Below are 16007 nucleotides of genomic sequence, written 5' to 3'. Positions count from 1 at the left end.
TCAGATACCAAATTCATTTTGTTGGATTTGGTAGAGAAAGTCACGCCGGATTACAAAAATCGGACTTGGATTCGGTTTTAGTATTTTTCACCTTGGAAATTTGAATCCAACTCAATTTCTAGCTTCCTTCCATAATCTGCTTCCAATGTGAATGGAATGTAACCTATCCAATGGTAACTGCCAAATAGAAATGTGTTAGGGATGCCAATGGATCAGATTTGGGTCAGATATCTACGGAGTCTGAATATGTTTGACCGGATTCAGTATTAGAAGTAAAATCTGATTAATAATCGGATTTGGATTCAATATGCAGTCATGCATCTGAATTCAAACTGATCCAAATCCGACAGGTAATCCGAAGTCCCAACAGATTATATAATAAAACACATTCAATTCGCTAATCAGATCCGGATTTGATATTCCTATCTAACTTCTAGCCTTAACACGAGAAGCAATATCTAATTAATTCGGATTAGTTAACATCAACCATAGTTACTAGGAAGCGAAATGGATACTGGAAGCTACTGGTCTATGAAGTGGAAGCGAAGAAGCGAGTGTAAAAAAGCAGCATGGAGCATGAAGTGATGATACATTTTGGAAGCGATTGTGAAGCGTATGAGAAGCGAAAAGGAAAACACATAAGAAATGAAGGGGTGCGAATAAAAGGAAGCAAGTGGGAAATGAAAAATAATATATTACTATGAAACATTAAAAAAAATGAAAGTCAGGGAAAAGCTAAGGAGAAGCGAATAAGAAGCGACTTTCCACACACTTTCTTTCTTCGAGAGAAGCGTGACACTTCTTGCTTGCACATTTCTCCCCCAAAAGCGGCGCTTCTGGTAACTATGATGCCAACACCTGAACTAAATCCAACCCGTTTACATCTGTAATAATTGGATTTGGATTCGGTATCCATTGTCTTACATCCTGATTCAAACTGAGATGGGTCGATGAAGTGGATCACCCACAGAGCTTTGTAAGTTTCCTTGAGATTAGCGATGTAAACGTTTTGGATTTAGGTCGGATGTGGCCAATACTAAAACCGACTAATAGGATATTGGCCAAATGGATTCGGATCTGGACAGAAAAAAAAACTCACACTGAATCCGATTTTACATGTAACTGAGATTGGATATCCATCAAATTCGGTTATACATTAGATTCAATACCAAAAACTATATCCAAACCAGATTACAATTGAATATGGTTTTGGCTTACCTAATCTGATTAAATCGGGTCAGTTTACGTTGGATACAGGAGAAAATCCGATCGTTCACATCCTTACCCGAGAAGAGTAGACTCACCCAAAACAAAACCAAAACAAAAAGGGAAAACAAAATACTTTCAAGAATAATCTCGACAATCGTCCTGCCAAGACTTGAACATCCTCAACTGTCCTTGACCGAGGATTCAAGTGCATTCTCGTAATTTCGTTGCAATTCCAGTAGCGGTGGAGAAGAAAACCCCCAACCTCAACACACTTTGCTCACTCTTCATCATTCAATCCCTTCTCTCTCTCTCTCTCTCTGAAGCACTCATGGTGACCTCTCCGGCGAATTCAGGGGAGAGGCTCTCCCGTCGGATGCTGACGTCGGCCGGAGGAGGGGATGCGGAACCGGCGGCGGACGTGGCGGTGAACTCGGACGTGGTGGTGATCCTGGCGGCGCTGCTCTGCACCCTCATCTGCCTGGTGGGGCTGGGGTTCATGGCTCGGTGCGCCTGGAGGTGCCGCTTCCTCCGCCGCGCCGGCGACGACGACATCGCCGCCAACAAGGGCCTCAAAAAGAAGGCGATCCGCGCCCTCCCCGTCGCCGCCTTCGGCCCAGCGGCCGGAAAGTCTACAGACTGCACCATCTGCCTGGCCGAGTTCCTCTCCGGCGAGCAGGTCAGGGTGCTTCCCCGCTGCGCCCACTGCTTCCACCCCGACTGCATCGACACCTGGCTCGCCTCCCACTCCTCCTGCCCCTCCTGCCGCCTCGTCCTCCCCCACAAGGCCTCCCCTCCTCCTCCTCCTCCTCCGCCGCCGCCGCCGCCTCCGGCCACACGGAGGTGTCAGAGGTGTGGGTTGCCGGAGAATTGCTCTCCGCCATCGGTTTCCGGTGGCGCCGGTGCCGTTGTTGACCGAGAGCTCAAGTCTAGAGAAGATGATCATCATCCGGACAGGTCTTCGCCTTTGCATTAGATTTATTTGCCTTTTCGCCCTTTTTTTACAACCTTTGTAATTTGTAACGAAATATATAAATATTGTAATTTGTTTTTTTTTTTTTTTTTTTGCGGGGGTGGGGGGGTTTATATATTGTAAGATAAGATGAGATATGAAAGTGGTTTCGATCGTAAATGATAGAGAAAGATTGAGCATTGCTTGTCGCATAGTTGCATTTTCCTGGATATGACCCTTTCCCTCTATTAGGTTTTATGTGATTTCAAACTGTCAGCGACTTCGGTATTTGATTGATTATGGAATTCTTTTCCCAGCTTGCAATACCTAGGAAAAGCGACCTTAGGTATGACAGGTATTGTTCAACGCGATCAGGTCTCTTACTTTGGAGGCTGTTTGAAAGGAAAAAACTTTGTGTATATATACATAGAGAGAGAGAGAGAGAGTAATGCTCCCCATACTAATTCTGAATCAAACATTATGGATGTACTCGCTTTGGATCATGTTTTTTTACATAAAATTAAGATTTTTTAAGTCATAAAATTTTGATACATTGTGAGCTGTTGATTTTTAAAGGTCTTAAAAAACATACATGTATGCTATAAACACATGACCCAAAACTTGTTTTCTAGTAAATAATCACATATATTTCAGTGTATAAGATGCTCATCGGTGTTAATTAGAAACAAGTTTTAGGAGAGAGTATAAATTGACCGGAGCAATTTATTGGGCGCAAACAAGTAACGTGAAACTTCAAATTTGAACTGACCCATTTTCTGAATTGACCTAATTCAAGTTAAAGCCCTTGAACGAAAGTGATCAACTCTAGGGAGTCGCCGAGCTTCAGCTTAGGCAGGTGGTGGCGCTCATGAGATTTGAACCTAGGGTACTGGGGGTGATGCCTGTCAAAATTTGACCCTAGACTGCCAGTCTAACAGCTGTCCCGCTATGTCAAACCATAGTGACAAAAGTTAAAAAAACAGCAAAAAAATCTCGGCATGCAAGAAACTCGGGAGATTTTAAAAATTTTCATTTTTTTGGCAAAGTCTAGGGAATAAAAATTAATTTAAATATATAAAAAAGTAATTTTTATATAAAAATATAAATAAAACACATTTAAAAATAAAAATCTTGGGGGTTTTCATGATAAATATCTTTTAAAAATATAAATATGGTGGTATTTGTCATGGTTTGAAAATCTTTCAAGAAATTACCGTTTTAAACTTTCAGGCAATTTCTCGCGATATATTAGTGATATTTTTTATAAATATCGCGATATTTGTCATATAGCAACAACCCCCTTAGGTCTCTTTTTCACCTTTTTTTTTTTCCTTTCAAACTTTATCTCTTTTTTTGGTTTCTCCGTACGGTTTGGAAGCGTGGGCATTTTTGGTGAAGTTATGTTGCTAGTACTGGAGGGCTTGACCATCAGTTTCGTTCCTTAAAGTGGGTCAGGACCCAAGCACCGACTGACCCGGTTGGGACTCTAACAATGATGTTGATGTGTGTACCTAAATTTTTAAAAAGAGAAGGGCGTTGAAATTTAATGGTGGGTTTGAATGCCACGGATCTCGGATCGATGCAGTGAATCTAATGTGGAGCCCATGTCAAGATTCATTTTTGTAAATAAATTCTGAATTTTACGTCCCCATAAAAGGGAATATGGGATTTCTTTATAATTTATATAATTGCTCGGATCTCGAGCATTTTAACATACGCTTAACAAGAAAAGGTTAGGTAGTTTTTGAAAAAAAATCTTGTGTTGAAATTAAAAATCGTCAATGGTGTTGGGGCCCACACAAACCCTTTTGAGGTGCCTAAATGCGTAGGGCGTTTAAGGCCCTGTTTGGAAACTGGCAGTTGGTGGCATGCAAATAAGAAATCTCCAAATTTTGTAATTTTAGCAAAACCATGATTGTTTGGGATAAGTAAAACGGTTCAGCTGAGGATTTTCCACTTCTACTTGTACAGTTGTTTGGAATGCAGTTGAAAAACTGAAATTGAAACTAGAAAGAGTGTTTGGGAAGGTCGACGTCCGATCCGTCACCGGTGTGGAACCTGTGTAATACTTGGTAGCTACCACCTCATCCAAGTGGGAAGTGAAACTTGGAATTGGATTCATCAAATACCACTCTAATTCCATTATTTCATACAATTGCATCCATCCCAAACGACTTTGGTGGTGGGTATTCCCAGTTCTACTCCAGCTACCTCTGATTGGTAGGTTCCAAACAAGGCCTTAATTGCCTCGCTGAGAGAGAGAGAGAGAGAGAGAGAGAGAGAGAGTTGAATAGCACCCTCAGTGTTATACCCCATTGGGATTTGAACACAAGACTTCTCAGTTACGATAGTGCAACTTAACCACCCAGCTATCTCATTCATCTATTTCCATTAATGTCAGCAATTTTTCAAAAAACTTCTGTTAAAATTTGTTGAGGTGTGCTTGGGGCACCATGTACTCTTGATTAGCTTAAGCAATGCTGGTAAACAAACCGAGCTTGGGCTGTTTGGGCTCAGCTCGGTAAGGGTACACTCTTATTTTGCTTACGAGCAGAGCTGAGACGGAGCTTGTTACGAGCCGATCACGAGCTGACTCATTTTTGAAAAAATTGTTCTTTAAGTGTTTTTCAAAACTTGGTAATATATAAATGAAAATTTTATGGTGATTTTATACCATGATAACATGTGGTGGTGGTACTCTTCTTTGCGTAGATCTAGCCACCAAATGTTAAATCTAACTATACAAATGCGTTTAACATGATTTATTTACTATATTAAAAGCTTTTATAATGTTTAATGCATTATAAGATTCTATTTTTGAAAAGGTGAAAATCAACAACTCACAATTCATGAAAATAAAGGTGGTTTAAAGTTAATATAAAACATCATATTCGGATACATGAAAAAATAAATAGAATATGCTAAACATGATCCAATGGTTGGATTTTGCTTTTGAAGCTTAGATCTAAGTTATGGTGGTTCAATACCACCATAGAATTGCACATATATAAAATATGAAAAATGATTGTACTGTCCTTGCAAAATGACATTGAAATGCCCTACAATTTATGAAATATGCCTTATGTTCAAATTTTTGGATGTTTGACCTTTTTCTTTAACATTTTTGCCCTTTGCAAATATGGCACAACTTTTGCATATTATTATTGTAAATGTTCTCAAAATGCGTGAATCTTCTTTAACTAAACACTCTAGATGTAGGACCTTTGCAATTATGGTACAACCTTCATATATTATTATATGAAGGTCTAAAAAATATGTGAACCTCCTTTAACTAAATACTCTTAATGTACGATCTTTTCGAATATAATACGACATTCACGTATTATTATGTGAATGCTCTCAAAATGTGTGAACCTCCTTTAACTAAATCCTCTCAACGTACGCCCTTTACGAATATGATATCGCCTTTGCATATCATTATGTAAATGTCTTCAAAATGTGTGGACTTTCTTTAACTAAACACTCTTGGCATACAACCTTCGTATATCATTATTGTAAATATCCCTAAAATGTATCAACCTCCTTCAACTAAACACACTTGACTTACGACCTTCACAAACATGGTACAACCATCTCATATCATAGTTGCCAATGTCCGCAAAATGTGCAAACCTATTTTGACCAAACACTCTCGATGTATGATCTTCGCGAATATGGTATGACCTTTGCATATCATTATGTGAATGTCCGCATATCATTTTGTTGTTATTTTCTCTATCCATTGGGGAATATTGGATTACTCATATGGATACAATGAAAACATACAAAACTTTATATTTTAACGTAATCCATACTAAACATCAAAATTGTCCTCATTGAAGACATTTTTGCATTTGAACAATTACTGTTGATATTGATAATATATATATATATATATATAAACAACTTAGATTATTGGATCTAAAATTTCACATCTTGAAATATCAAATATTCTTTTGGTCATATATTTTAAAATTTTATATTTTTACATATTATTACTTTGTATCAAAAGTCTAAGAGAAAATCTTTCATATATAATTATTACAAATAATTTTCTATTTTGGGCACCCTAACACTTAAACACTTTTATATAATTCGTTATATTTGGAATAGAATTAAGTCCTAGGAGAAATATATTTGCATATTGCATGTGGGCTCCAGTTTTTCTCACAACTTACCACTTTTCATGTGCAAATCCTTTTATACCTCTCCCAATACGAAAGCATTTTAATGAAAAGACTGAGCTGGCAGGATTTTTTTAGAAATTCATATTCTTTCTTATGAAAGACCTTTCCCTTTAATTCATCGGAATGAAATAAATGGGCCTTTGGAGATTAAAATATAATTAAGTGACCCCATTTTTAAGCAGGTTTATGATCATCAAAAAAGAAAAAAGTTGGGGTGGGATGAGCTCAACACTTTGGTGGGGGGTTAAGTTACTAACACCATAACTGCACATAACCACTACAAAGTTGAAGACCTCTAATATTTAAGCAAGTTAGGTTGGTGATCGCCACTTTTTATTGATACAAAAACCAAAAGAAAAGGGCAGTACATTGTCCTTAACATGACTTTGATTAATTTAAGCATGGCATGCCTTGTTATCTAATGACTAATATCACTATCAACCCGTTGTGAGGACACTCGGACTATAGATTGCAGACCCAGCTCGATAATAGTCGAAGCTGGCACAACCCAACTATTAATCAAGCGTTTAACTGAGCCCAACCCAAATAAAATTTGAATGGGCACAACCCAACAAGATCTATCCTAGCCTAAACCCAGTAGTAATCTATTTGGGATCATTCCGCAAAGGGGTTTGTTGTACTGGGATGGGGCAGGTTGCTGGGCAGGCAGTCTGGGTTCAAATCTTATGGGCATCACTCCTTGCACAAGCTGAAGTGTGGTGACTCCCTGGGAGCAAGGGTAAGCTCGTTGAGTTTTGCACTGTAGGGACAGCGACCGTAAGTATGGCAAGCAGAACCAGTGCAGCTGGGTCTATGATCTTGAGGGCGGTTTCTCCGTGTAAATATAAAAAAAACAAAAACTGTTTGGGTTTGTGGCCCTTGTCGGGCCTGGTACCAAGCCCCACTCAGGCCGATCTAGCCTGGCCTGATGTCCACCCCTATATTATCCCTAAAGGATCCTGCATACTCAGCTAGATGGATCGGCTGAAAAGGCAAGGACATGAAAGTTTGATAAGAGCATCCTTTACCGCAAGGCCAAAGCTGCCAGTAGTACTGCTAGGAGGCAAGGTCGATCTCAAGGGTTTTGTTGGTGGAGGCCTACACTAGGAGTGACTAGATTCACAACCATCCTGGTGAAAGACAGGTTTGCCCTTGACTTAACACTACAAGGATGAGGGTCAATAGCAGCGGTTTTTCTCACCGATATTGCTCTATTACTCGCTACTATTGGCCTATAACAATGAGAATTCTCATCAATGAGTCGTCGTAAAGAAATGACCTTTGTTGATAAATAACAGTGACATTTATAGGTCGTCGTTAAAGGTGACCCAACACCAGCGAGATTACTCGCCGAAACTGAGAACACTAACAACTTCAGGCTAGCCTATAAGAGTGAGATACCTTATAATAGTGAGAATTTTGGCTCACCATTATAGGCTATCTATAGGTTATAACATTCTTGTATCGGTGTTATATCCTATAACAATGAGCATTAACTTATCGTTGTAGGCTACAAATGGGAGAATTAACTCGCTGTTATAGCCATCCTATAACAGTGAGACAGTGATCTCGCCTATAATAGCAAGACAGGAATGTCCCTTATAAGGTATAAACCTGCAAATTTAAAACTGAAAATTAGTTTCAAAATTTTCATTATATTCACATTTATACTTCAAATACATACACTTCAACAAAAACTTTGAATATCCTGAAATTAGCAACTGAAACATACATTAAAAAAAAACTTCAAATACACTTCAAACATAAATCCTCAAACATTCAATTTCAAACCCACTATATCATCTCCAAGCTTGCAATAAATACACTTCAAATATAAACCCCTTATACTCTTTACATTCTCTCAAAGCTTGCAACAAATATACTTCAAATACAAATTCTTTATACTATATACATCATCTTCAAGCCTACAACAAACATATACACTTCTACAATTCAAATAAATTAAAACTTAAATGTAGCAATTGTAAAAAAGAGTTTAAAAATCAAAACATATACACTACAAAGTGTGAGTTACTTACAAAGGTGTCTTCAACTTCACTACAAATGAATGTCTCCATTATAAGCTATAAACCAGCATATTTAAAACTAAGAATTAGTTTTAGTTTTTTTTATTTATATTTACACTTACAATACACTTCAACAAAAACTTCAAATATATTGAAATTAACAACTGAAACATACATACAACAAAAATTTCAAATACACTTCAAACATACATCCTCAAACATTCAACTTCAAACATATTACATCCTCTCCAAACCTGCAGCAAACACACTTCAAATACAAACCCTTACACTTTCTACATTCTCTCTAAACCTGCAACAAACATATACACTTCTACAATTCACATAAATCAAAATTTAATTATAGTAAAGAGTTTAGAAATCAAAACTTAGGGAATAAAAAACTTACCCTTGTTTATAGATCATACTAGCCGTCTTTTCTGTCTATCTATTTTAGTATGCAAATAACAAATTAAGAATTTATTAGATCAAACATATTTAACATTATATTATATAAAAAAAACTTAGGAAATAAGAAACTTACCCTCGTTTTATACCTCTTGAGGTACAAAGATGATCCACCAGTATGTTGAACTGAGTCATAGAGTCAACATTTATCTTTCATGAAATTACGCATCGAAATATTTATCAATCATTATCTAAATCATCTCACTATATCAGCATGACATTTTCATTGATGGTGTGGGGGCATAATGAATCAACCCCCTCATAATCGACCTCCTGATACATATTGTTGTCATGTTCAGCTGAAGATAATAAAATCTCATATACATTTCTTGGTGTTATCTTTTATGCTATATGCATTTCATTATTTATGCAATTTCTAATATAAAATACTTGCATAGCTTGAGAGGCTAAAATAAAGAGATCATATTGGTATGCTCGGTGAGACATGTTGACATATGTAAAGTATTTGTCTTTGCACATGTGCTTATTATCAAACCAATCATATCTAAGCGTATACACCTAATTATATATTTAAATTAGATAATATTCTTTAGAACACCGTAATAGTCTACATTAGGTTCTCCTATATCGCCTTCACACATAACTATTACCCCACTCTTTTGAGAACTTTGGTCTTGACCTCGAGACTATATATGAAATCTAATTTCATTCACATCACAAGTTTGATAGGACTATGATTCATGCTTAGGTCCTTTTATGAGACTTTGTAATTTTATATGAGCATCCTTGTGATTCTATAGAAACCAACTTGCAAACTCTTACGCATATTGTATTATAGTCTCCTAAACATTGTTGTACAAGTTGTAGATTATTTGTCTATGTTCCCTTGTATGTATCTCACATTGAATGCAGTTGTCCAGTACATATTGATGAGCTCTCGAACATTCCAAATCTGAAAGTACAACTGGTAAATTACCTTCGACTTTCATGCAAATGTCATGTGAGAATAGAGACAAATCGGGTGTCCTTGTCATGCTGGGCTTATCATCATGCTGATCCTAATGGTTAAATCTAGCATCAATACCACTCAAATACATTAAGCAAAAAATATCACACATTCTATTGAAATATATGCCTCGATAATGAAAGTTGTCGGTTGTGCTTTGTTCCTCACAGTTCTTTTTAATCTACCAAGAAATCTCTCGATCAGATACATCCAATGATATTATTCTAGTCCAGCAAGTTCGACCTTAGGTGATAGATAAATGGCTAGGTGCATCATGATGGTAAAAAATGTTTGCAAAAATATCTTCTCTAAAGCGTATAAGATTATTAAAATATTTTTTTTCATCTTCTTTAGCATCTCTTCTCAATGTCCTTGCACACAATAGTCTGAACATGTTGCTCAAACAAATTAAAGGCATGTCGATTGTTTTCTTTAGATATCCACGGACTGCAATACGAAGTAAGTGCTAGAAGAAGACGTGGCTATTATGATTCTTCATTCTCAAAAAATTAGCATGATTTGTGTTTAGGCATTGCCCAATATTAGATGCATAACTGTCGAAAAACTTCACATCCTTTAACCAATAAAAAAATATCTTCTTATGCTTACTTAAAAACATGTATTCTGCATATGGTTTATTCAGTGTTGCACTGCTTCTGTCTAAGTGCAGGTGACGATATATATTTCTAAGACTTAAATCTTCTTGTGCATGTTCATTGTCATTTATTTTTTCCTTCATATCGAGCCGTGTATATAAGATATTGTCACATATGTTCTTCTCAATAAGCATCATATCTAAGTTGTATTTTAACTTCAATGATGACCAATATGGTACATAAAAAATGTATTTTTTTTTATTGAGATATTGTCGGTTGTCAGCACATTCTTTTCTTTTTCCACCAACTCATACTTTTCCAAAATAAACAATAATGTTACTTAATTGTACTTCCAGTTCACCTTTAAATAATTTGTTTAGTGGCCTTCTAAGCTCCACTTTACAGTCAAGCTCTTTTTTTTTTACGACACCATGGGTGATCTTCTGGTAAAAATAGACGATGTGTCATGTAACACATCTTCTTGTCGAACTTCAAGCTATCTAAAATTGTATCAACATTGCAAATTGGACAGGCAAGCTTTATCTTTGTAGACCACCCTGATAAGTTGGCATATGCTGGAAAATCATTGATAGTCAACATTATCGTCACTCACATTTAAAATATCTCTTTAATTGATGCATTGTATGTGCTAATGTCTTTATCTCATAAATCCTGCAAATTTTTTATTAACAGTTGTATGCAAATATCTATTTCATTTTCAGGTGCCTTTAGTTTAGGGATGAATAGGGAAAGTTGTATGAAGGGATATTTCATACACATCCATGAAGATAAATTATACAACAATAATACTAAGTACCACATGTTGTATGACCGAATCATATTTTTAAATGGATTAAAATCGTCGCTTGCCAAGCCAAGATGAACATTACAAGCTTTTGACACAAAAGATATATGTTTTCTATCAAACTTCTTCCACACTGCAAAATCAAATGGATGAATTAGTATGTTCTCATCGCTTATACATCGGGTCTTGTGTCACCATATATTTGATGTTGTTTTTTTTGTCATGAACAAGCATTGCAACCTCGAGTTTATGGAAAAATATCATACCTTTTGAAGAACTTTCATTTTGTTGCCTTTGTGTGATTTTCATCTTAAAGCATTGCACTTTGGACACATTATGTTCTTCTCATGCTTCTTATAAAAAGGCATGCAGTTATTCACGCATGCATCTATTTTTACGTAATCAAAGTCAGTGTGATTTATAAATTTATTTGTCTCATAGTAAGAGTTTAGTAATCTTTTTTACTCAGGCAATACCTCTTTCAAAAAATCAAGTCAAACAATTTGTTACTCCAATTGTTCATTGTTTTGATATGTAACAGCCTGAGAATGAAATTTAGTTTTGTTAACTTTGTACAGTCTGAATATAGATCACTTCGGGCATCACCCATTACGTCTTAATGGGGTTTGTGATCGCCATCTAGAGCTAGATCTAATGTTGTCCCCATAATAATGTCGCCCAACATTTCTACAACCCGATCATGAACCTCTTTCATATCCTCGCTCTCGTAATGATGTACATGTGCTACATCTATGTGGGGTTTGGGCAACACTCACATGGGACTTAATATATTTTATGGTAGAACCATGTTCAATCAAGTGTAGTTTGATAAGTGGTAGAACTTTAGATTTTTTATTTTTACCAGCGAAATCAACATGAGCACATGACGCTTTAAGGAATCGATCAATTTTAAATGTATAAGGTTTTAAACTTCTCTCGCAAATGTGTATCCATGATTGATCCATATTCATAGACAACAACCCCACTATATTCAATAAGAGAATCTTTAACTAGCGGCAGAAAATGGTAAACCTAAGTATTTAGTTTAGTGAAAAAAAATCAATAAAGTAAATCAATAACCTAAATCCTAAAAAATATCAATATTCTAACAAAATAAAACATTCATTGACCCTAGTTGTTTTGATCAAATTGGACTACATAGATGTGATCTACATCGTTCATCTAGCGAAGACCAAAATAAATTTTGTGATTACAACACACCAAATGTTTCCTCCACTTAATGTTGTTTTTTTCACCTTTTCTATATTATCTGAACTCTTACCTGACAAGTGCACTAAAGACACTTGTCCACAGCTGCCAATTATTTTTTTCAGATTCCATATGATTGTCGAAGTGATCATGCAACAAGTATTAGCACCAAGGAGAAAGGAAAGATAAGAAAAATCTTATAGACTATACATGTTTAGACAACTACTCAGCAACCAATGAGAAAAGGCTAGAATTCAAAGGACGATGATTCATAGTGGGAGACAAGCAAACAACTAATTTCGTTGCTCTACTCTTCACGCATGAAGAGAAGGAATCTAGTCAAGACCCACAAAACATATGGAACTCATAGTTTAACATCATGATCTATTCCTTATCAGAATTAGAACCTAGGCAACAAAACCAAAAAGAGCAGCAACAAAATCATGCCTTGATTCAGAAAGTAATCTTACTGAAAATCGATGCTCTATTCATTGGAAGACCAAAGCATAAGTTTTTTTTTGACAAACCGATTTACCTAGTGAATCGATTTTAACAACAGTGGTTGACATCCCTAGTTTTGTGCTTCACTTTTCAATGTGTCAATGTTGGCATCATTCCCAAGCTCCAGATCCAGCCAATTTTCAAGTTGGATGACGGTTCTGGGTCAGGTATCCAACCCACTGAAACCGAGCTATGAATGCCCATTTCTAGGTATGCACATCAAATTTATTGGAGATGACAAATTTATTCGATAACAAAAACAAAAAGAGGAGATGAGAAATGGTGGGGATTGAACCAACGCAAAGTAAAAGGATATTATCCATCTCTGTTCGTTCTCGTCCATGTTAAATAGAAAACCCTCTCTTTCTCTCGCGATACACGTCCATTGTTTCATTCTTTTATCGCTTTGTTGCTTGCACTTTGCTCCCCACCACAATTTGACATTTTTTTCCCTTGTGCTTTGGTCACAAGTGAGGTTGAACAATCACAGCTGAGAAAGCCCTCACCCACGTTACCTGCCAAAAAAAAATTGCCTAATGAGCAGAAAACTGCTATAAAAGAATACATTCATCAAAAACACAACAAATCACACACCTGAAATTATGTAGGGTGTAGACGGAGAAAGAACATAACAACGTAGAGAGAGAGGGATGAGGGCAGAGAGAGATTTACCAATGCCAAAAGAGACACCCTTCACAAAGCCTATCTGATGAGAGAGAGAGAGAAGTCCTTCAGTTTGGGCTGAATTCAGAGGGGGTGGGTCTTACAGTATGCAAGGACCATTCTAGAGAGGAGAGAAAGAGAAAAATATTAAAGAGCTTGTCAGACCTTTTTTAAATGTGATTCGATAATGAACATAACTATCGTCGTTATAGAGTAAAACGTATAATGGTGAGATTCAGAGCTTGCCTGTATTGATCTATAACAGCTAGATCTTCTATCCATTAAATATAAACAATAAAGTTTTTTAACGAAAATATTTAACGTTCAAAATAATCTCACCATCATAAACATACCTTTAACAGTGACATCAAGAGATCGTCGTTATAGTTTTGTCTTTAACGACGAGATGTGTGCAGAGACAAGGTCTGATCCAACTCACAGTTATTGATTAAACAATAATAGTAGTAAAGTAATACCTACACGATATTTATGTCGCCGCTATTATGTATCATTTAGCAAAAAAAACTCTTTGTAACACCCCGACCTGCGACCTCGGGAGTCCGAGTTTGCTTGGTATTACTTCCCAAAGGTAATAGTTCAAAGTTCACACAGAGAAACATGGTTAAATTTTTTTTTTTCATTCTTATGCATAATAACTCACTTTCTTACACAATGTTCATCATTCATAACAAAAAAAAATAACAAATGCATTATTGTTCAATGACATGAAAGTAAAAACTACCAAATACTTTGTCAAAGAAGGAGTTGATCAAGTCCTGCTTGTGCAGGTATGCCTGCAACTTACAATTGTAATTAAATATGGGGTGAGTTTACAACCCAGTAAAGAATAATTATAAGCAAATAAATATTTAAACTTACAACTGTGGTGAGCTCTAAGCCACTAGTCTTAGTTCAGTTTTCAACACGTCACATAAGTTTGTATATTTTAATTACCCCCATTAACTTTCATAAATATTCTCTCGCAACAAACTATTACTAGGTCGGCTATACCGATCATATTCGTCTATAGATGTAGCAACCTGCGTAGAATACTCCAATTCTATATGTTGGCCAGACAATGAACCATACACTCTCAGTGGTCCCCGGACCACCAGGCACTGCAGTGAAACCACCATGGGGACCCCACAGGTAGCTAGCTGAATGGTCAGGCTCTTAATCTTGATATGGTTCATTCTACATTCTAGCCATGATGGTTATCAACCATCCATGGTCCTCCAGAGTCCCAAACACTATGTGAGTGCAGCCCTAAGTCATAAACTAAGTTCAATACATTGAACCACATTCTCAAACTCGCAATTCACTCGTTCTCCCACGATTGATATCGTAAATTGATCACGGTGAATCTCACTCTTTAATCTCATGATGATAATACGACTCACACTATCTCATACTAAGCACGCAACGATGTAGTGTCTCCACATCGTTAAATCACTGGTGGCCTACTCTCCATGATTGTTGCACTCTGGCCGCAAACTAGGTAGCCCTTGCCACAGGTCGCCACTTTCGAGATTTAAGGGGTCATACATGTTGATCTCAACATATCCATTCATACAACATGAATAAAATAAATAAGATTTTAATCTAAACATAATCTTATCACAATGCATGTTATCAGCAATCACACAGACATGCTATCACAACATAATCTCTTTCTAATATGCATGACATACCATAACAATATGTACATCACAATAAACATGTATATGAAATCATCTTATAAGGTCAAGCATGGTCATTTTTATGCATGTCATATTCTCACTCGAAAGCTATCATGATAATTATATTAATTCACAACATTACAATGGCATACAACGTAAAAATATTTATTTATATCTAAAATTACTTATAATATCTCTTACCTCAAATACAAATAATATGCTTTAGTTGCAATCGAGTATCAAGGTGCTCTGACAGTAGAATTTGATCATTACATAAGCATACTCGCAATAATGTACAAAACCTCTTAAAGAATTATCAAAATATATCTCCCGAATAAACTCATAAAACTTCAATTTTATGTCACTAATTTAACCAAAACCAATGGGCAAATAAATTCTCCTCTACGATACGAGTCCAACGCACCAAACCTTACTCAATTTTGAGTTTGAAGTGCAAAGTTATGTCCAGTTTACCAAAATAGATCTTGGGTACACCCAAGGGTATTTTGAATTTATGTACAATTAGAGGCTAACTCACAACCCAATCCATATCTATTTATGATCTAGATTCAATATTGTCTAACTGAATTCAAATCCATTACTAATTTGGATCCAGAACAATCCTATTGAATCCAGAACAATCTGACTAGATCCAGAACAATCTGACTGGAGCTAGATCTAGTTTTGATATGCATTCAAGACTAATCCAATCAGATACAGAATAGTCAGTGCATATCCAGAATTGGTCTA

At 36.3% G+C, this 16007-nt stretch overlaps 1 pseudogene across 1 annotated transcript; it reads left to right on the top strand.

The window, feature by feature from the left end:
• The first annotated feature begins 1143 nt into the window (after positions 1–1143).
• LOC149817958 (RING-H2 finger protein ATL8 pseudogene) lies at positions 1144–2267 on the top strand (annotated as a pseudogene). The gene has a single exon (XR_016427252.1). The product of XR_016427252.1 is annotated as an RING-H2 finger protein ATL8 pseudogene (transcript).
• The last annotated feature ends 13740 nt before the right edge of the window (positions 2268–16007 follow it).

This window comes from Nuphar pumila, chromosome 13 (assembly GCF_984573655.1).
Source record: "Nuphar pumila chromosome 13, dmNupPumi1.hap1.1, whole genome shotgun sequence".
In the NCBI taxonomy this organism is placed as follows: Eukaryota; Viridiplantae; Streptophyta; class Magnoliopsida; order Nymphaeales; family Nymphaeaceae; genus Nuphar; species Nuphar pumila.
Note: the sequence above shows the minus strand (reverse complement) of the source record. Positions and strands in the feature narration are given on the sequence as shown.